We start from the raw sequence: 21,070 nt of genomic DNA on the forward strand, positions 1-21,070 counted from the left end.
TTCACCTATTTTCTAACTCCATAGGAGTTACTATTTAATAGGTACAGAGTTTCAGTTTTGCAAGATGAAAAAGTTCCGTGGATGGATGGTGGTGATGGCTGCACAACAATGTGAATGTTCTTTGCCCTACTGAACTGTACACTTAAAAATGGTCAACATGGTGTATTTTATGTTTTGTGAATTTTACCACAATTTTAACAAAAATGGACAGCCACAGGACTTTAGTCATGGGCAGGGCAGTGCCTTCCTAAAGGGGTTCACACAGTCCAGAGTGTGGGAATGAGCACCATGTGTCCTGGCTGCTGCTCCTGCTGACACACCTACGTGGCCCCTCTGAAGACGGAGGTGCTCAGACTGCACTGAGCTTGGACATTAGGACAGAGTTTGGGGCATCAGCCAAGTCACCTGAGCCTTCCCTCCTTGGGCAGCCATTAGCCAGTCCCCATTTAGAGCCCTCAATATAAGTGACACACCAGTGGGTCACCACTTCTTGCAAAACTTCCCTCCAAAAAAGGGCTGTCCCACCAAAAATGAAAACAAAACAACAAAGAAGAAGAGCCTCCGCATCAAAGGACTTGCTTAGACATTTCTGCATTGAAGACATACAAATGGCCAACAAGTATATAGTAAAGATGATTGATGTCATTAATCACTATAGAAATACAAACCAAAGCCACAGATACCACCTCACACCATTATGAAGGCCATCATCAAAGGAAGAAGGAGGAAAGGGAGGGAGGAAGGAAGACCAAACATCACAAGTATGAAGGAATGTGGAGAATTGGAACTCTAGGGCACTGTTACTGGGAATGTAAATGGTGCAGCTGCTACAGAAAACATTATGGAGGCTCATCAAAAGATTACTAATAGAGCCACCATATATCCCACTTCAGGATATTTATCCAAAAAGTTGGAAAACAAGATGTCCAAAAAATGTTTGCACACTCACATTCATAGCATCATTATTCACAATAGCTGAGAGATGGAAACCTTAATGTCCAACGATGCATGAATAGATAAAGAAAAGGTGGTATTTACATATGATGGAATATATCCAGCCTTAAAACAGAAAAAAATCCTGTCATATGCTATAACTTGGATGAACCTTGAGGACATTATGCTAAGTGAAATAAACCAGACACAAAAAGACAAATACTATATGATTCTACTATGTGAGTTCCACTTATATTATCTTATATTCCACTTATATTATCTAATGTAGTTGAATGCATAGAAACAGGAAGTAGAATGATGGTTGCCAGGAGCTTCGGGGAGGGCAAAGCAAAGAGTTATTCAATAAGTATTAGAGTTTCAGTCATGGAAGAGGATAAAGTTCTAGGGATTTGCTGCACAGCAATGTGCGTGGAGTTAGCAGTACCATAATGCACTTGAAAATTTGTTGAGAGTAGATTTCATGCGTTTTACCACAGTTTTTTATTGCTTCTCTTCTCACCTATGGCAACTGTAGCTTGATTCACTGATATACTTATCCCTGGGAACCAAGCCCTATGTGAGAATTTTCACCAGGTACCCTTGATGTTCAAAGAAAAGGTTAATTGCCCTCTTGGTCCCCTCCAAAGGAGAGGCTAGACTGGCTGTTCTGACAAGATCCAGTAATGGAGGAAATTGCCTTTTCCTGGTTTCAATTGCTCCTAGATTGTGGTTTATTTATTTAATAAATATTTATTGAGTGTTTATCATGTGCTAAGCACTGTGCTGGGCTCTGAAGACATCCTAGTGGATAAGAAAGACAGGACCTGCTGTCAGGGAGTTTACTGTTCAGTAAGCAAACAGGATCATTTCATAAGGTGTCAGATGTCATGATGGGGATCTGACAGTCATGGAGGGGCCTTAAAAAGGCGTCTCTGAAGAGAGGATGCTTGTCTTGAAACTTAAAATGAGAATAATAAAGCCAGGAGGAATGGCATTCTGGGGAGTGGAAACAGTATGTGCAAAGGTCCTGGGGCAGAAGAGATCTTGGCATGTCTAGGGAACATAGTGAGAGAGAGAGTGGAGCTGGGAGAGGTTGCAGATGTGGCCAGAACTGGTCTTTGCAGGGCTTCCTGGAGCAAGAAGGAGCAGGAAACTGCTAGCTATTAACATGCAAGTACCTCAGTGAAGGATAGCACCTAAGGGCATCCTTGGGTTCTCAGCCAGGATCTGTAACTGGACACCTGCGGGACTCAAAGTCAGTGGTTCTCAAACTCGCCCATGCATGTGAATCACCTGGAGGCCTTGTTACAGCGCACTGCTGGACCTCACACCAGAATTTCTAATTCAGTTGATCAGCGTGGGGCCCAGAATTCACATGTCTACCCAGTTCCCCATGGAGGCTTGTGCTGCTGATCTTTGAGCCACTTTGAGACTCATTCTCTAAGCAAGTCACTGCTTCTGAGTCCTTTTTTCATCTGTAAAATCGCCCTTCTCTCCTGGTTGCTGTGATCATCAAGTGAGAGCATGGGAAAGCCCTTTGTAAAAAACAAAATAGAACACGTAGAGGGGATTATCAGCTTGGTGATGTGTGATCATCACCTCCAGCATGTGTTTCCTTCACAGCTCACAGAGGAAGTTCACATATAACACCAGCGGCTGACTGCTTAGGAGCAGTGGCCACTTCATCCCATTTGCCCTAAGTATGTCTGGCTCTGCCTGTGTGCGGTTGGCGACCACCAGTGCTGGAGGGATGCCTGCCTGCCCTGCCCTGCCCTGCCCGGATGCGCTGTGTCCACCCACTGACAGAGACTCGGCGCTACTTCAGGAGTCTCCTTCTGTTTGCCAGCCCTCCTCTCCTCCCCCTCCTCCCTGAGAACGCTCTCCCGTGAGTCATCCGGGAGGCCCGGGAGGCGGCTGATGTTGCTCGGCTGCTGCTATCTGGCCATCAAGGGGACAGAGAAGAAGCAATGCCTCCTAGGGCTGGCTTTGAAGAAAAATCCCATCGATTCACAGACTCCTGGAAGGCTAATCTCTAGCATATGTGTATATGATATACATTCGATGTGTACATTTTTATTTGTAGTCACTCACAGATTCAACATACATCTGTTGAGTATCTGTTACATAGCAGGCATTGTTTTAGGCTCTGAGGATACAGCAGTGTACAAAACATCAAAGTCCCTTCCAAGGACTTCATATGTGTGTAATGTTCACTCACGGAACATATACTGAAAGCCTACTATAAATTCATAGTTTGGCAGGGCAGACAAATTTATAACAAAATAAACAAAATAAAGTATTCTAGGGCCTGTGATGAAGAGAAACACAGAGTAGGGCCCAGTGAGTCACAAAGGAGGAAGGGGGCCCTTAAGAGATGTCCAATAAACTGGATAGTGAAGGTGAGTGGCACTTTCCAGGTTGACTAAGGGGAGGCATTCTGTCAGGAGGAAGCAGCATGTGGTAGCTTGGCACATTGGGCACCTGCCATGGTTCCATAGAGTTGGAGTGTAGGGTGTATGGGGTAGAGGGGATGCTGGAAAGGTGGGCAAGGGCCTGGCCCGGAAGGGCCATAGGTGATAAGGATTTGGGGCATAATCCTGTATTCAAGGTCCTGAAGTGTTGAAAGTTTCGAGCCAGAGAGTGATTTGACAGCACTGTGTTGTGGAATTATTCTAGAGGACACGTGGACACAGCTAATAGGAGCGCAGAAATGGACATTGCATTAGGAGACAGAAAACACAGGGCAGGCTGCAACTGATGCAGGGCAGCCAGGATGGCCAGTAGGGTCATAGGGATGCTGAGGATGTAGAGTTGACAGGGTTCTGGGCTGGATGAGGGGCAGGGAAGTGTTGAGAGAAAGGGAAGAAACTAGAGGAGCAAGGATATGGAGAGAAAATGACTTCAGTTCTGCACATACTGAGCTTGAGAAGCATATTGTGAAAGCACGGAGCCGCGATCTAACTAGATACGTGCAGCCGAGAACTACCACTTTCAGAAGTAACTGAACCTGTCGGTGGGTGAGGCCACTGGGATGAGAAGAGGAACATGGACAGACCAGTGGGGCATCGTGTCATTTAGCAGGCTGGAGGAGGAAGCAGGACCTTTGAGAACCAGAGGTCAGGTCAAAGTGGAAGGGGTAAACTAAGACGAAGGAGGGTCGTGGCGTGGAAGCCAAGGTGGAGAAAGTTCCAGATAGGAAAAGAGTGGTCAGTGGTGACAGGTCAGCATGAGGACTTGGAACTTTGGGTTCCAGAGAGTGAACTGAGTCCCTATGATAAATAAATATTTATGGAATGAATGGAAAAAACCTTGGAGATGAGATTATGAACTCCATCTCCAAAGAGCAACCATTGTTTATGCTTCTTTAATTTGACTCTTCTGTTTGGGCCAGGAATCCCCATCTCTCAAATTATGCCAGAAATGGCTAAGTGGGTATTACAAAGTAGTGGGAAGTCACACTAGAAATTAGGAGAAAACTGCTGTTCAGTTCTCAAAGACTTCTGGGGACTTCTGCAAGGGTGATGCAAGCAAGCGTAGATTCCCTGAAGTGGTGCCAACATTTAAGTCACCACACATAGAGAAAACGCGCAATGGGGGCTCAGCAAAAACCTGCACACTTGGGCTTTGGCAGAGGCACACTGCATCAGCAGGGGCACTCCAGGCACTGTGTTGAGTGTAACGGCCCTGCAGGGACCCAGACAGGCAAGGTCCTAGCCGTCAGGGAACTTACATTCTAGTAGGAGACATGGAACATAAACCAAGTAACCGAACAGTGCATAAATGCCATGAGTGCAGTAAACTAAGACGAGCCGATAGAAACTGGAGGGATTGCCTGAGACATATGGTAGTCAGTTTATCTTGCTGAAAAATTTCCAACTTCAGTCATGTAGCAGATTTCACGTGCTGTGATGTTTTATGATTTATCACATTTTGCACAGTTAGAATTCTCTCCTTGTCACATTTTGGACAACCCTTGCTGCCAATGGTAAGAGTGGTGGGGAATGGGTTGGGGAAAGAATTTTGGTAAACGCTCACACCCTGAGGCTACCCCTTGATTCCAGTTCAGAGCAGCAAGTGTTGGAGGCAGGAAGGGCCATTGGGAAGGTGGAAGGGTAGGTGAGCAGATGCCCATTCAACAGAAAATGTGTAGGACTGTGGGTTATGTCAGAGCAGCACCTGTTCCTCACTTCTCCTGACAACACAGTCTGCTCCAGCCACAGCAGGACTGGTCAACCCAAGGCCCTCACAGAGTTTTTCAAACTGGAGCCAGGGAGGACCCTTCCTCTGTGACCTGGCAGCTGGGAGGATATGAGTTCAAGAATGATGGTGCCTTCTCCTCCTGTGTGAAGATGCTCAACTGCAGTAAGGAAATGAAGCCAACAACCCAGAACAGTGGAGATAAGAGGTGTAGAGACCCCAGTTGTTCCAGCTGGGCCCTGTGCCAGGTCCACCCTGCTGCTTGAGGTTTGGTTCCCTGAGCCTCTCCTTTTTTCACCTAAGCTGGTTCTAGTTGAGGAACTCCTGTTTGCAACCAATTGCCCTGATCATTATGATGTAATTCAAATTCCAGACATATCACAACTTACTCCTGGAGTCAGGGTTGCATTGAGTAAAGTAACGACCCCTCAACCGTGGGCTCTGGCACACTTGACCCACATTTGACCCTCCTACTAGAGAAGGGGGAACCCCAAGCTGACCTCAGGGGCAAAGATCCCTGCCATGTTTGCTTCATTCGCAGGTTTCATCTCCCCAAGGCTCCTGGGGCCAAAATAGGCTTTTGGGGAATGGTTGTTTTTTTAGGTAGGGTGAGCTAAGCTGCTGTGACAAATAGACCTAAAGATGTGTATTGGTTCAAACACAAAAGAAATTTCTCATTCACATAACAGACTGTAGCATTTGCTCTTAGTTAATGGTGACTCTCTTCCACATGGTGACTCAGGGACCCAGGATCCAACTTGGGTTATCTACATCTTACCAGCGGAAGGGGAAAGGGAATTCTTAGAAGCTGAGCTGGGAGTGGCCCACATCACTTCAGGTCACATTCTACTGGCGAGAACTAGTCACATGGTCATACTGAACTGCAAGGGAGTCTGGGAACTGCAGTCTAGCCTTGCTCCCTGCTATAACTCCCATCACTACAAAAAGAGAGAATGATTTTGGTGGGCAGAAAGATTTGACTCTCTGAGAGGATGGAATGGTAGGCACTCTAGTCTTTGGATTTATTTAGATCAGAGTTTTTTTATTTTGACACCAGTGACATTTTAGACTGGATAATTCTCTGGGGGTGGGAGGGAGGCTTCTCTGGGCATGACAGGATGTTTGACAGCATCCATGGCTTCTACCCACCTGATGCCAGGAGGAGCCCCTCTCCCACTGCCCTCAGCCCCAGTCATGACATCAAAAATGTCTCTAGACATTGCCAAATATGCCTGGGGCACAAAATCACTCCTGACTGAGATCCACTGTTCTAGACAATGATAGCAAGGGTCAGAATCTTCTGTCCACCAGGGGTGAAATGCAGTGAAGCAGCCTGCTCACACTTTGTCACTTTGGAAGCTCATATTTTGTTCACAGAATCAACAGATTAGTTGAGACGCCTACTTGAAGTTTTGGAGAAAACTGAGTGGTAACAAGCTCCACCCCTCAAACTCTCAAGTCCCACGATGAGAATAATGTTTAGGAGAATCTGCAGATGCCTGTCACAGCCCCAGCAGCATGCAAAGAAACCTTCTGTTAGTCCTCAGTTCACTTGATACAAAACTTGAAAAAATACTGGCTTGTTTGCAAAGAACAGCTTTTCTGGGTTATTTGGTGCAGGCTCTCTGAAATTTCTGTAAGAAGCAAGACTTTTTGCTACCTTGCCTAACAAGGTGTTTGAGAGCACCTGGCAAGTTCTTGTTCCATATGGACATGGCAAACTAGAGGGCAGGCAGGTCCCTGGGAAGGATATTTGTTTTCAGGAAATGGGCTGGCCTGGAATAACTGGTGAGAATTCCTTGCAGCCTGCTGAACACTAGAACTACTACCTTAGAGCAAAGCGTTAGGGTGCCAGTAGTTTGCTTATCTCCTAGAAACCCAACAGTGCTGTTCTGACTTCACAGGAGACAGGTTTTCTTGCTCTAGCTGATGGGGATTCCTTCACAGTCCATGGAGATCTTCGGGACAAGCTTCAGGGTTTGCACTGTAGTCCCAGACAATGAGCTCTAGTTCTGTGTGTAGCTGTCAGTATAAAGTGTCAGTTTTTGGAATTCACTAGGAATATGCAAGGCTCTTGAACATTAAGATGGTCACGTAAGCCTTTTTTTACCTGAAGGCTACTTGAGATAAAATACAAGTTCAATTTGAAACACCATGAGAAAAAGGAATAAAGAAATTTTCTCAGCTGCTGGAGTTGCACAAAGTAATGGGTTTAAGTGAGAGATTTGTGTGCTAACAGCTTGCATGTACGCTTTCTGATTATGAGCAGTTTGGGTCTGAAAGAGCATTTGATGTTTCCAGACCCATATGTACCTTTCTCTCTGAGCAGGCCTGGGAACACTAGGCTTTTTGGTTTTTTACCAGTTGCTATTTAGTCTGGAAACAACAATGAACAAATAGGATCACTAATCTTGCATTGCTGAGTTGAGTTCTAACTGCAATGTGATCAAGCAACAGAACCTTTCAGTCACTTCCCACCACCTGCAGGTGAGTGTCCAAACACCCGCGAGGCCCAGAAGCCTCTGTGGCTCATTCTTGAGCCCTGCCTGCTGCCTTCCTGGGCCATCCCCTGCAGAACAAGGGCATGACCATGAATGACAGGACATACCGGCCCTCGGCATTGCAACTTTCTTACAGCTCCAAAGCTCCGTGAAACTTTTACAGGTTTCAGGATTCAGGTCACTTGTTGCACCTTCCAGAAAGGCTTCTTGACTGTGGCTTCTCAAGAAGAACTAGCCACTCGCTCCCGAATCCCTCCTGTCATCAGTAGGCCCCAGAACACTGCATGGCACTGTATTGCACACATTGTTTCGATGTCTGCTTTGCCCCTCCTCTGATGGCAGGGCCAGTGTCTAATTCCTCTTGGGATTGACAGTACCTAGTGCAGGATCTGGAGAAGGTTTGTTAAAAAGAAGTTTGTTGAACAAAGACATGAACAGAAACTTTACAGCAAATGCTGATGCTGTCACATGGCTCTTCTTTTAAATTGCAGTAAAATACACATAACATAAAATTTACCATCTGAATCATTTTTAAGTGTACAGTTCAGTGGTATTAAGTACATTCACATTGTTGTGCAACCATTACCACCATCCCTCCCCAGAACACTGTCATCTTGTAAAACTTAAATTCTGCACCCATTAAACACTAACCCCCCACCTTCCTCCCCTCCCAGCTCCTGGCAACCACCAGTTTACTTTCTGTCTCTATGAGTTTGACTGCTCTGGGTACCTCACATAAGTGGAGTCATACACTGTGTTTCCTTTTGAGACTGGGCTGCTTCACTTAGCATAATGTCCTCAAGGTTTGTACAGGTTGTAGCAAGTGTCAGAATTTCCTTCCTGTTAAAAGGCTGAATAATATAGCATTGTGCGTGTATGTACCGCATGTTTATCCATTCATCCTTTGATGGCCACCTGGGTCGCTTCCACATTTTGGCAATTACGAAAAAGGCCATTGTAAACATGGGTGTGCAAACACCTGTTTGAGTCTCTGCTTTCAGTTCTTTGGGGCTGATACCCAAAAGTGGAATTTCTGGATCTTATGTAATTCTATATTTATTACATTTTTAAGTAACAGGCATACAGTTCCAGGCTAGCATTTTACATACATTATTTCACTGAATGCTCGACCAGTTCCTTTCTTCACAGTTGAGGAGATGAAGCCACAGAGAGTTAACTCGCCCAGTTTCACAGAGCCAACGAGCAAAGACAGGAATTGAGACTAAGACAACTGGATTCCCAAATCCATGCTTTTCAGCCCTGTGCTGTATTTGCTTTCCTCCCGAAAGGTGGTGGGTCCCCTTGCTCTGGTGGGTGAAGGACCTGCCTAGGGTTGGGGAAATAGAACTTCCCAAATGAGAGGCATCCTACTGGGGGCCTGTCACTGAGGTTAGATGCACCTGGTTTTGCCCCAGTCCTTCAAGGCCTGAATAAGCCAGGCTGTGCCATGCTTTCTAGTGTTATGTATCCTAGGAGAAGACAGCCTAATAAACTCCTAATCAAGTTTGGTAATTGCAGAATCACTGATTCATCTCAAAACAATTTGGTTGCTGGGCCTTCCTCTTAAGTAAAGACTTAATATATAGGAGCTCATTTAAATCTGGAAGCCATCTCCCTGGTTTTATAATCCAACATTTCTCTTAGTGGTTCCAGGCATTAAAGAGATGGTTGGTTCATAATCTAATAAATCATTCAGAAATTATCTACCTGTAAAGAGCCTTTCCCATCTATATCATCAAAGATCTGGCACCTGATGAAGCTATCCGGTAAATGGTGAATTGGGAGCTCACATGCAGATACACCACTGTGTCAGCAGACCAAACTTCCCTTGCACAGGAGCCACTAGATGTGAAAACCTGGGGCAGGGAAGACAGGCAAAGGATAAGATGCAGAGTTCTTGCTCTTATGTCCCTTCTCTGCTCTGCTTCTATTGACAGGTGCAATATTGGAATAGAAAACCCCACACACCCTAGATAAACTCAGAGAAGATGAATATTTGAAGATAGAAAAGATCAAGCAGAAAAGAGGTAAATACTCAAAGAGCAGAAGTGTAAGGCAGGCAGAGGGCTGCAGCCTTGGGTTTGCTGTGCTCTGGTCCAGAAGTCAGCAGAAATGACCGGGAGTTGGAGTCCTAGGGGATAAAGGGAACTAAAAATGTTTCACACAAGGCTCACTGCTGGGAGTGAGGGGATGCTAGGTCATGAAAGGAAGTTGGGAACAAATAAACAACTATTGCTGATGCCACTTGGGGAGGTGGCCTTTCATAAGCTGCACCGATCTAGGGAGGTAGGAAGACACAGAGAAGCCTCACAGCAATGCCACCAGTTGGCATATTACCTGATTCTGCCTAACTCTAAAAACCACCATGGAGCAGGAGAGTCCTAAAATGTCATCATGAGACTACAGGTAGGCCAGGGGTCAGGTGGGAGCAGTGGCAGAGCCGTGAGACAGGGAACGGTGAGCCCAGAATAAGAGAGGGAAAAAGATCTTTTCCAGAAAATAAAAGATGGGAATGTGAATCCACTCCAAATTCACTCTTTGGAACAGAAAGACAAAGACTTCAAAATAAGTATATGTGTCATGCTCAGGGATATGTGAAAAAAAATAACTTCCATTTTAAAAAAGCAGGAAATTATGAAAAGGCAACCAAAAACTAATCAGGAATAGGTGATATTGAAAAGAAACAAATCAAGGAGGGTGGGTGAAGTAGGTGATGGGGATACAGAGGCACCCTATCTTGGTCATAACGTGGATTAGTCATGGGGATGGAAGTATAGTCATGGGGATGGAAGTACAGCATAGAGAAGATGGTAGTTCTGTAACATCCTTCTATATTGACAGTAACTTCACTAGTTGGTATGAGCATTTATAATGTAGATAACTGTCAAATCACTGTGTTGCATATTTGAAACCAATAAAATACTGTATATCAACTATACTTCAATAAAAGAAATAAAAAAAGAAACAAACTGAAATCTTCAAATCTCGGCAAGAAAAAGTCATTAAAATTTAAAAAATTACATATGGGATAAAATGGAGAGTTCACTGACACTTGGCAGACTCAAAGAGAAAATTAGTGAATTGAAAGAGAGAAAAAGAAAGAGAAAAAAAGAGCAAGATTAATAGCATCTTCCTCCTGGGAAAAATCAACACCCTGCTCACATTATCTGGGCTGTCCCAGTCCCTGTAGATGACTGCCTCCTCAGATCACTGTCTACCCGCTGGTAGAGCCATTGGACGTTCAGGGCCAGCATTTGTGCTCACTTGTTAGTGGAAGCTTCCCAGGGTTTATAGGACCTCCAGCCTTTCCATAGAGCAACCTCCCTTGGATTCACACCGCAGTTTCCTGGACAAACTTAGGCCTGCAGGAAGTGCAGATATATGGAGGGAGGAGTCCACTTGGACTGTGACATCTCTGATTAGATCCATCTTCTGTGTGGGTCCGAGCAGACCGCCTTACCCCCACTAACTTGTTTTACATCAGTACATTATGGAGCCTTGTTAGTCTTACCCTGATCTTATGGCATCAGCGGTATATCTAGGATAGCTTGTGAAATTTCTCAAATCCATCTCAGTGAGAGAAAAACCTCTAAATATATGTGCAAAAAAGTAAGGTCACTCCAGTTCCCTCCTGCTCGTGGGCTTTCCCTCTTACACAAGGAAATGTGGAAGGAAGGACATTTTGCACATTCTGAGCTCTTCCTGGAAGCAGAAGTGGGAAAGCAGGCATGAATGAATCAGGTAATATAACCTATATACAATATACATCAATGGTGAGTGCTCAGAAATTATTTTTATTAATAGAGATATACATTCAAAAAGATCTTTTGACCACTTCTGTAAACATTCAGCTAACTCAGTGGTTGTGTGTTTTGGCTGTGTCCAAATCATTTCAACTAGAAAATGCCTCCTTGTCCTGATCTTCTTTGTCTTCCTTTGTGCAACACTCCAGAGGAAGATGTATGATTGCACACAATAAAATCTCTTTCCTGAGGAAAATAGAGTCTGCATGGAGCTGCGGGAGAATCATTAACTACATCTTCAGGTAGCTTCTCAGGTGCTTGTGTAAGGAAAGGAGGGTATGCTGGCTGCCTGGGAACTTTTACATTTTCCACTTTCACAGCCAATGCCAAAACCATGCAACAACCTTTATCTACCTTCCTCCTCTTTGCTTTTGCTCCAGTTGTGAAGAAGAGTGCTTCCTGAAGCAATAAGATAGTGAGTCCCTAAGCTAGAATAACACTCTTAGCTTTATTATATCATAGAAGTCTAACTGTTCAAGGCCATGCCTGCTTTTCCACCTGGCAGAGGGCTGAATCTTGATGACCAGGTTCTTTGAAAGCCCATGAGCTTAAGCTCCACCTGCAATAATACAGTTTTGCTGTAATGCTGACACATGCTCATGAAATCACTGTACTATGCAGCCTCCCACAATAAGAACCACAGAGCTTATGGGGAAGTGGGGCTGGGGACACTGCTCAAAAACTGTCAGTGACATATAAAAGTAAAGATAGGGGTTGAATTAAAATGGTAGTGCAGTTGTACACATGTTAAATGGTCAGGAAATATGTAAATACTACAATAAATGGTGCTTTACCTTGAAAAATTTGCTTGTGGAAGTGGGCGTCGGAAAGGTGCAGGGGAAAGAAGGTTATTTGAACCTGGGTCGAAAGTTGTAGCATCAGGTATGGATGGGTCGCAGATCTTTGAGGCACGTGCCTGTGGGCATATTTTATGTTTTCCTGAACATGGCTTGGTTTTGCTGGTGGAATTTTCTGCATTCACCTAGCGTTTTCCATGGATGAAATCACACATAATCAAACTCAAAATCTTCGTTGGGCTCAGATTGTTTCCTGATACAGCAATTGTGATGGAGTAAGTGTCTTTTCAAACAAACTTTGCATAATAACTGACTTATTTAAATATTGAAATGTGAATTCCAGGATGTTTCATTAATTTCTTATTTAACATTTTGATTGCACCCAAAAAGATGACTTCGTGAACAAATTATACGATATAACCTAGGAATTTAATATACTAAAATAAAAAAGTGATTATATAATTTAATGGACACCAGAAAAAAAAGAGGTTCTGAATGGTGATTTAGGAATTCCTCATAAATTTCTCAGATTTCGTGCCTACATTTAAAAAAATTATGATTAGCTTGATCTTGGAGAACAAAGAAAATAGAGGAGAACTTAGACTACCATATTTTAAGGACAAACAAAACTTCAAAACTTACCATGAGAGTAAAGGCTATTTATTTATTCATTGGAATAAGCAGGTTTAGTAATTAGATTGGGAAGATAATATATTATCTTATATATTTTTTCACTAAAAGGTTACTTTTAAGTTTAAGTTCATTAAACTGTTATAATTTTAGTTTTAGTAAATACATTTCTTATTTTACAGAAAGTTTGGATTTTCATGACTGTACATTAAAAAATACCCTGTTTCCTCTGACTTACTCAACTTTCCCAGTATCTGAGAATATACTAAAGGGGAGGAAAATCTTAGAGGATTTCCCACATTGAATACCATTGTAAAATTTCTTTCCACCATATATTACATGGTGATACTTAGGCAATGAGGGTATTTATGAATTAATCTTTGGATATGTAGTGAGATACAAATCTTAGCTGAAGGCTCTTGCACACAGCCTCATGGAATTTCTTTCCAGTACAAATTTTCTGGGGTCAAAGTGGTCCTGAATGATCACACCAGTGTTTAATTAGTTAATTGATGTGATATAAAGTAGATCAGCCAATTAATATTTCAATACTTAGAGTAAAATCTCCTGAGCCTCGGGGTCTCTGAGATGATAAATTTCTCTGCCCTACCACAGTCAGTATTTCTAAATTACCATGTACCTCCTCATCACCTTCAATTTCCTATCAAATAGCTAAAAATGAAAATTTTTGAAATTATATGAGTAGGTTAAAAAAGGAAAAGAGTAAAAAACATAAAACAAAAAACTCCTAAAAAGAAACCATCCTCCTCCTCCTCCTCATCTGTTTGGAAGCATAGATACCTCTTGTGAATGAAAATGCTTAAACCCAAACAATTTCTCCATAGCATTTCAAAACTCTGGCACGTTTGATGACCAGTGATAGAACATCGTATTCCAAAACTCATTGTAGCCCATTGCTGGATGAAATAATTTTCAGTAACATGAAAATCATGTATTCTGGTTATGTTCTTAAAAATTTTAATTTATTTGAATATTTGTTGAGTTAGCAATTACAAGATGCCTGGTGTTTGTAAATTAGAAATATACCAGTTGCTCAGGAGGACAGCTTTTCCTGTTCTAAGCTCACCAGAAATGTGTCTCTGCAAACTCATAAAGAAGACATTGATAAGCAACATACTTAAGAACATTGTTTCAATAAAAACTACAACCATTTCCTATGATTGCCGCTCTTCAGTGGGCTGAGGGCTTGATGCCAGAGCGGTTCAGTAAAAGCAATTTTGCAAAGGGTCAAAGCAATTTGATCAAGGTATGTAACTGGTAGACTAGCAAATTTTAGAAAAACTGGAGAAGTAGGTGGAATGTATATCCTTGTGGCAATGCTCTCCAAGTACTATTTCTTGTGACAAAAATCTATGATCAGTGCTGGGCAGCTGAAAAGGAAGAGGGGAGGCAGCTTGAATACAGAGCTGGAGCATGTGGGTGTCCTGTTCCTGCTGGGGCTGCGGTCATGGCTGTGGGTATTGCTCTCATTTTTGCTGGAAGTTGTTGTGGGAGGGGACAGCTTGGAAGCAGAAGAAAAAAACAGGAGGATTTCCTATTGTTTAGGAAGATGTGCATGTTGGTGAAAAGTTTTCCTCACAGTTTTTACATTGGTAAGATCATTTCCGAGAGTGATTCTCTGATCTGATCTTTAATCAGATAATTACTTTGGCAACTGACACACATTCAGGACATCTAGAGGATTTTCCTGTCTAAGTAGGGCCCCTCTGATGGCAGTAAGGGATGAGCTATGATTTAAGGCTTTTCACAGTTATTACATTTGTGAGGCATCTCTCTAGAGTGAGCACTCAAGCACGGAATACATTCAATGTTCTACGTGAAGAGTTTCTCACATGTGATATATTTATGTGATTTTTCTCCAGTATAAATCTTTTAATGTTCAAAAAGGATTTTTTAATCACGGAAAGATGCTCTATTTTCGTGATACTCAGAGTTTTTCCACTAGTGTGCACTCTGTGATGGGAATAAGAGCTGATCTTTTACTGGACACCACCTCCCACTGGGTAGTTTCTCTCCAGGTAGTTTCTCTCCAGATGAATTCTCTAAGTCAGTGTAAGAGATGATATAGGGCTGAGGCATTCCCACAATTCTTACATTATTTTGCAATCACAGTCATGGGCTATCAAGTATGAATTCTCTGACGGTGCAGGAGGGATGTGCTGTGGCTCATTTCTCACATTCAAAGGGTCCCTTGCCTGTTTGAATTCTGTGATGTGATGTACATACAATAAGGTGTGTATTTGGCCGGAAAGATTTCTGCATATTTTGTACTGAAAAGGTTTCTCTGCAGAATGGATTTCTTAATGTTGAATAAAATATGAATGCAAGCATTTTCCATATTCATTACAATCATAGGATTTGATTATTTGCTAGAAGAGTTCACGGAACTCAGGGAAACATTTACTCAAGTTCACCAGTTTATTCTAAAGGATGTAACTCAGGAACAGCCAGATGGAATAGATGCAGGTGGCAAGGTGTGAGGGAGGGGCACAGGACTTCCATGCCCTCCTTGGGAGCATCACCCTCCCAGCACCTCAAATGTTCACTAACTGGAAGCTCTCTGAACCCCTGTTGTTTAGGGTTTTTAGGGAGGCCTCTTTATGATGGCATACTTGATTAAATCATTGACATCAGTGAGAAGTCAACCTGAGTCCCCCTCCCTTCTCCAGAGGTCTGGGGGTAGGGCTAAAAATTTCAACCCCCTCCTCAAGTGATTTGTCCCCTGGCCACCAGCCCCATCCTCAGGGGCTTTCTAAAACTCACCTCATTAACATAAACTCAGGTGTTAGGAATAACAAATAAGGCATTCTTTTTCACCTTTACCACTCACAAAACCCAAATATTATAACCAAGGATGCTCTTGTGGCTCTTATCCCTGAGGAAATGACAGAGGTTTTAGAAGCTCTGACCAGGAGCTGTGGTTGAAGCCCAAAATATGTATTTCTACTTATATCCCAATCCATTAAATTTGGATCATTGCACCTGGCCAAGAGCCCAACCAAAGCAACATTTCCGCTGGGAGTTGTGGATGGATCCATGGCCTCCGGATCACGGGCAGGAAAGGAACAGGCCCCAGGACCTTAGAGAAGCGGGAAGGTGCTGGGTGTTTCTGCTGGAGGTAACATTCACAAGCCCTGGAAATGAGGCTAAGCTACATTTCTCAATCAAGAATCACATTAATTGTATTTCCTATTCTCTTTTCTCAGGAGCAAGCATCAGAGCTGCCAAATCTTTACTGGATCAATGTAGAAGATTTGGACAAAGCCACTCCTTTTGAACACCCCTGATTTTTATTTACTTTTGCTTTTTGAAGTTGTCAGAAACATTTCCCCAGAGCACCCTATGCTTGTGAAAAGAATTTTACAGACTGAAAGACACACTTTTTGTTTTAGATGAGGAATAGTTAGTTAAAAATGATCCCACCCTACTTTAATTCTCCAAGATAAAACCATTTTCAAAATACACAACAGTGCATTTTAAACATTCTCTTTATATTCTTACAAGTTTTAATCTCTGATGTATGAAAAATAGTATCTACATTCACTGCACATCATAAATATTTTGTGGCTCCTTAGACTTTTCCATGTCTCTGATTTTCATAAGAGAAATATATAGAGGCTAGGACAGGATGATTAGAAGGTTTAACCAAAGTTCAATATGAAAATCATCTGCTTCATTTTCTTTCAAACCTCTTGGCACCCAGGATATAACTTCATCCTCACTGTGTTATTGCCCCCTGCAAACCTGCTGGTCACCCACCTCTCCCCTCATTTACTAAAGACTTTTGCTCATAAACTTCCTCTTGATCCTGTCTTGGCATCAGGCACAGGGAAGCTGATGTCCACAGGATGATCAGTCTCCCCCATACCCGTGCTTCTTTGAGCACCTCATCACCACCCACTTCACACTCACGCCCAGACATGCACCCACAGACCACCACCATCACCAGAAACTCTATTCCCTCTGCAAAGTCCATGGCAGGCCCCCCTCTCACCACCATGCATGGACATCAGCTTATACTTGCTCAAGAACTTAAAATGCTCAAATCTCTTAACCGTCCAGAGAACCCCACACACTGCCCCCACACATTCTCACTGTCCATCAGTCCCCTCCCTGTCAAGGCTGGTCACCTGGGACCTTACTATACTTACCTCCTTGCAATGCTCCCAACTTCTCATGACAGTCTTCACCTCATCAAACCCATGAGCTTGAATGGCCTCCATCATCCTGCTACATTCACACTGCTGCTTGTTTCAAAGCAAACTGGTACCATGGTGATCACTTGCTTTACTTTATATTCATTGTCAAAAGACTCAATCCAGCACCACTGGAAAATACTGCCATTTCTCTCTACTTGGCATCCCCCACTCTGAGATCTCTATTTCCAAGGCTCCTTATGATCACAGATGGTGTGGTTTCTGGTCAGAAGAACAAGGTGGCAACAGACCAGTGTCCCCATGGCAGCAAGTGGAAAAGTGGGACAAACTTTAAAAAGGACTTTTTAAGGACACATAGGATGCAGAGAAGTCCAAAGGAACTGAATCCCAGAGAGGAATGAGCCCCTCGGAGGTGAGTGGGCTGGTGGCTGCCTCCCTCCCTGGGGACATCCACTGAGTCTGGATTCAGGCGGGCAGAGGAGCAGGCTCGCCGTGATGCGGTGGAGGGTCTCTGCCTGACTGAGGAAACTTCAGTGGAGGTTTTAAGTATCTGTAAAATATCTGGTTGGACACTGGACTGGAATCTGTAGGATCTGCAAATGCAGAGCTGATTCTCGCAACTTTGTGAGTGTGTGGAAGTGGTACGGTGGGCTGGGGCTGGGCGCGACATGGGTGGATACAATGAGAGGGAACTGATCGGCCTGGCCACACTGCAGAAGCTAGTCACCCTTGGACACCTACCTTCTTCAATCCTGCTATTGAATAATATACTGTGGGGAAACTTCACCATCATTACAGAATAAATTTGTATTTCTAATCTGGCTCTTTGATTCATAAGATGTTTCTCCTGCAGTCTCTAGAAAGTGGTTCTCCAGATGGTTTGTTTCAACTCTGTGAGCAGTGGTGAGCAGCAACGGTCCAAAATCCCAGGCCCTCTCTTCAGTCTTGATGCTACCAACATACTGCTTAGAAGTTTGCCACCATTCTTAGGGGCAAACTCCTGTTTCTGATCTCATTCCTCTTTGGTGAGAAGGGATGCTTCAGCCAGCTTTGCACTCTTACAGGGGAAGGGCAGCAGTGCTCAAGGCATCGGACAATCCTGTGGTCTTCACATTCTCTTGTCTTGACCTTTGCTGTGCCCAAAAACTTCAAGTGGCGTCAATGGCTGCCAGTCTGAAAGCCAGTGGGAAGAGAGGATCTAATTCTAATGTTTTATTTCATAACAAAAAAATAAGATCTGAGGCAAACCATATGGATTAAGAATGGACAAGACAAAGGCAACCCTGGTGTTGGTTATGTTCTTCACTTTACTTGGCAATAGGTTTGAGATTTTTAATTTAACAGATTCAAAAGAGAATATATTAAGAGATGTTGGGGGTATGAAAGTCTAGGTTTTCTTGCTAGATTAGAATAGTGGAAGCTGGGAGAGCTGACCAGGAGTGAGAAGTTATGTGATGGGGGGAAATACTGAATTCCTTATTTCACCAAAAGAAGAGCTAAAAGTGAATAATTTTGTACCTTTGTTAGAAGAGTGATTTATATGTGTCTGTTCAAAGCTTTTGTTTTTATAAAAGAAATGCATTTCTATTGAAGTAAAAATTCAAACACTTTAGAAGGGTTAAGATGAAAGCAAATCATGCAATTGGTGGAGCAGTATAATCATAATATTCAAATTGTCTGCATCATTACTGATTTTTTATTTGCCTATTTTATCAGTTATCAAAAGATATAAATTATAACATTGTGGTTGAGGTTATGTTACTGTGGTTCAAATTCAGAATTTTTAATCCCAGTCTGACAATCTTTGACATTGACTTGAAGTATTTATTCTATTTATAGTTGATGTAATTAGATTATTTGGGTTTAAATCTACCTTCTTGATATTTATTTTCTACTTGTCCCACCTAATCTATGTTTCTCTTTCTCTCCTTTCTGGCCTCCTTTTAGAAGCAATCCAAATGCCTATCATTAAAGGACTAGTTGAATACATTACAGCACATCCAAACAACAGAGTAATATGTAACTGTAAGAGGAATGACAACTATTTCACTATTTCTGTGGGCTCCAGGATATTTTTATGTGGAAAAGGTGGAATGATGCGTGCATAGTATGTTAAGAAAGGTGTTGCAAATATGAACATATATGCACACATTTCCTTATATTTAATGAAAGAATACATCAGAAACTTTTTAAATGTTTAGCTCTGGGGGAGGGAGGAAATTGGGTTGAGGGTACAGGAATAGAAGTAGATTTCTCTGAAGTGCTTTGATTTGTAGACTTTACTTTGACAGCATGAAAAAAACTACCCAATTATAAAAAAATAAACAGTTAAGAAAAGGCAGTTCCTGAATTTTGAAGGTAAAATAAAACAAATGAACCTGTATATATTAGTTTCCTAGGACCACTGTAACAAATCACAACAAACTTGGTGGCTTAAAACAAGAGAAATTTATTCCCTCAGTTCTCAAGCCAGAAGTCCAGAATCAGTTTCAGCCGTAATCAGGGTGTCAGCAGCCCATGTTCCCTCCAGGGTTTCTAGGGGAAAATCCATTCCTTGCCTCTTCCAGCTCCTGGTGGCTGTAGGTATTGCGTCTCTTGTCACAGCATCACTCCCACCTCTGCCTTTATGGTCGCATTATCTTCTCTTCTGTTCAATCTTCCTCTGCCTTCCTCTTCTACTGCATTTGTGATTGCATTTGGAGTCATGCAGCTAACCCAGGGTATCTCCCCGTCTCATGACCTTTAATTACACCTGAAAAATCCGTTGCCATACAAAATAATATTCACAGGGTCCAGGAAGTAGGACCTGGATATATTTGGGGGCCGTTATTTAGTCTACCATACTGTGTACAAGGAGGTGTTGTAACATCCAGAGGGGAATTACTCCAAGTTACTTTAAAACATATTAATTTGACATATTTCTCTAGTAGGGTATAATCTAATTGTCTTGCCAATGGGTTTCAGCCCCTGGCAAGTTCGCTATGGATTCAATGTGACCAAAGAAATTGACAGCAAAACGTTCTTTGGGGTGAAAGAGTTTATTACCCAGCTTGTTCTCCTGGTGGTAGGTTGAGCACTAACATCTCTACTTCCGCGCAGAGCACTGGGCCTAGCGCTCTATATAGCGCAATAATAGCTTATTGCCTAAAGGTGTGGAGGCAGTAGCCTAGCAACAGGCCAGTTACATCAGCAGGTAGTTTAAGTTCAGTGAGGATCCTGGCCTTAGAAACCTCACTTCCCCACATCTAAGAACAGAAATAAATTTTAAAAAATCTTCAACTTCTCAAAAATATTGTTTGTAGTAGTGTTATGGTTGTTCTGGGACTTGTTTATGTATAGTTTGATAAAGCAAATTAGTACTTATCTTGGTATAATTGACAATTTGTGCCCTCAACATGAGAATGTAGAGATAAAGATGTAAGATTGATGATTTAAGTAAAAATCTTGTTGTTCTGAGTTGAGTGGGAAATAGTAGTTTGAACTCTAGTCCTATTTGGAAAAGGCCTAGAAACACCAGTACTCTTTAGTGATGAACTCTGCTAACCCCTACCTAGATTGTGGTCTGTAAATACCAGATCCCTCTAAAAGGAACCAGGGCTCTTTGAAAAAGTTGTTAAATCCAGTTCTGGGGCAGGAGGTGTACATGATGAACTGGATACATGTTATCATTTCAGAAAACAAATAAGTATCAAATCATTTATGTTAAAGGACTTAGGAATCAACCTAAAAAGCCTTCCACAGATCAAAGATTGTACAATTAGACCATCAATAAGAAACTAATTGCGAAGAAATTGAAATGCTGTCTTGCCAATGGCTTTCAGCTGAGATTCGCTTCAAAATAACAAGGAAGTAGTGAGGCGGGGGAAACGGGACTGGGCGGCTGTTGAAGCAGGTAAACGAAGGTCCACTGGAGACCAACGAGAAGCCCTCTTGAAGGGAGATGGTAGCTGCTATCACGGGGGCCAACGCTGAAGTTATGGAAACTGCGTCACCAGGCCTGTCAGTGCCTGAAAGCTCAGCTCCCCAGAGCA

This window comes from Manis javanica, chromosome 4 (genome assembly GCF_040802235.1).
Source record: "Manis javanica isolate MJ-LG chromosome 4, MJ_LKY, whole genome shotgun sequence".
NCBI lineage: Eukaryota > Metazoa > Chordata > Mammalia > Pholidota > Manidae > Manis > Manis javanica.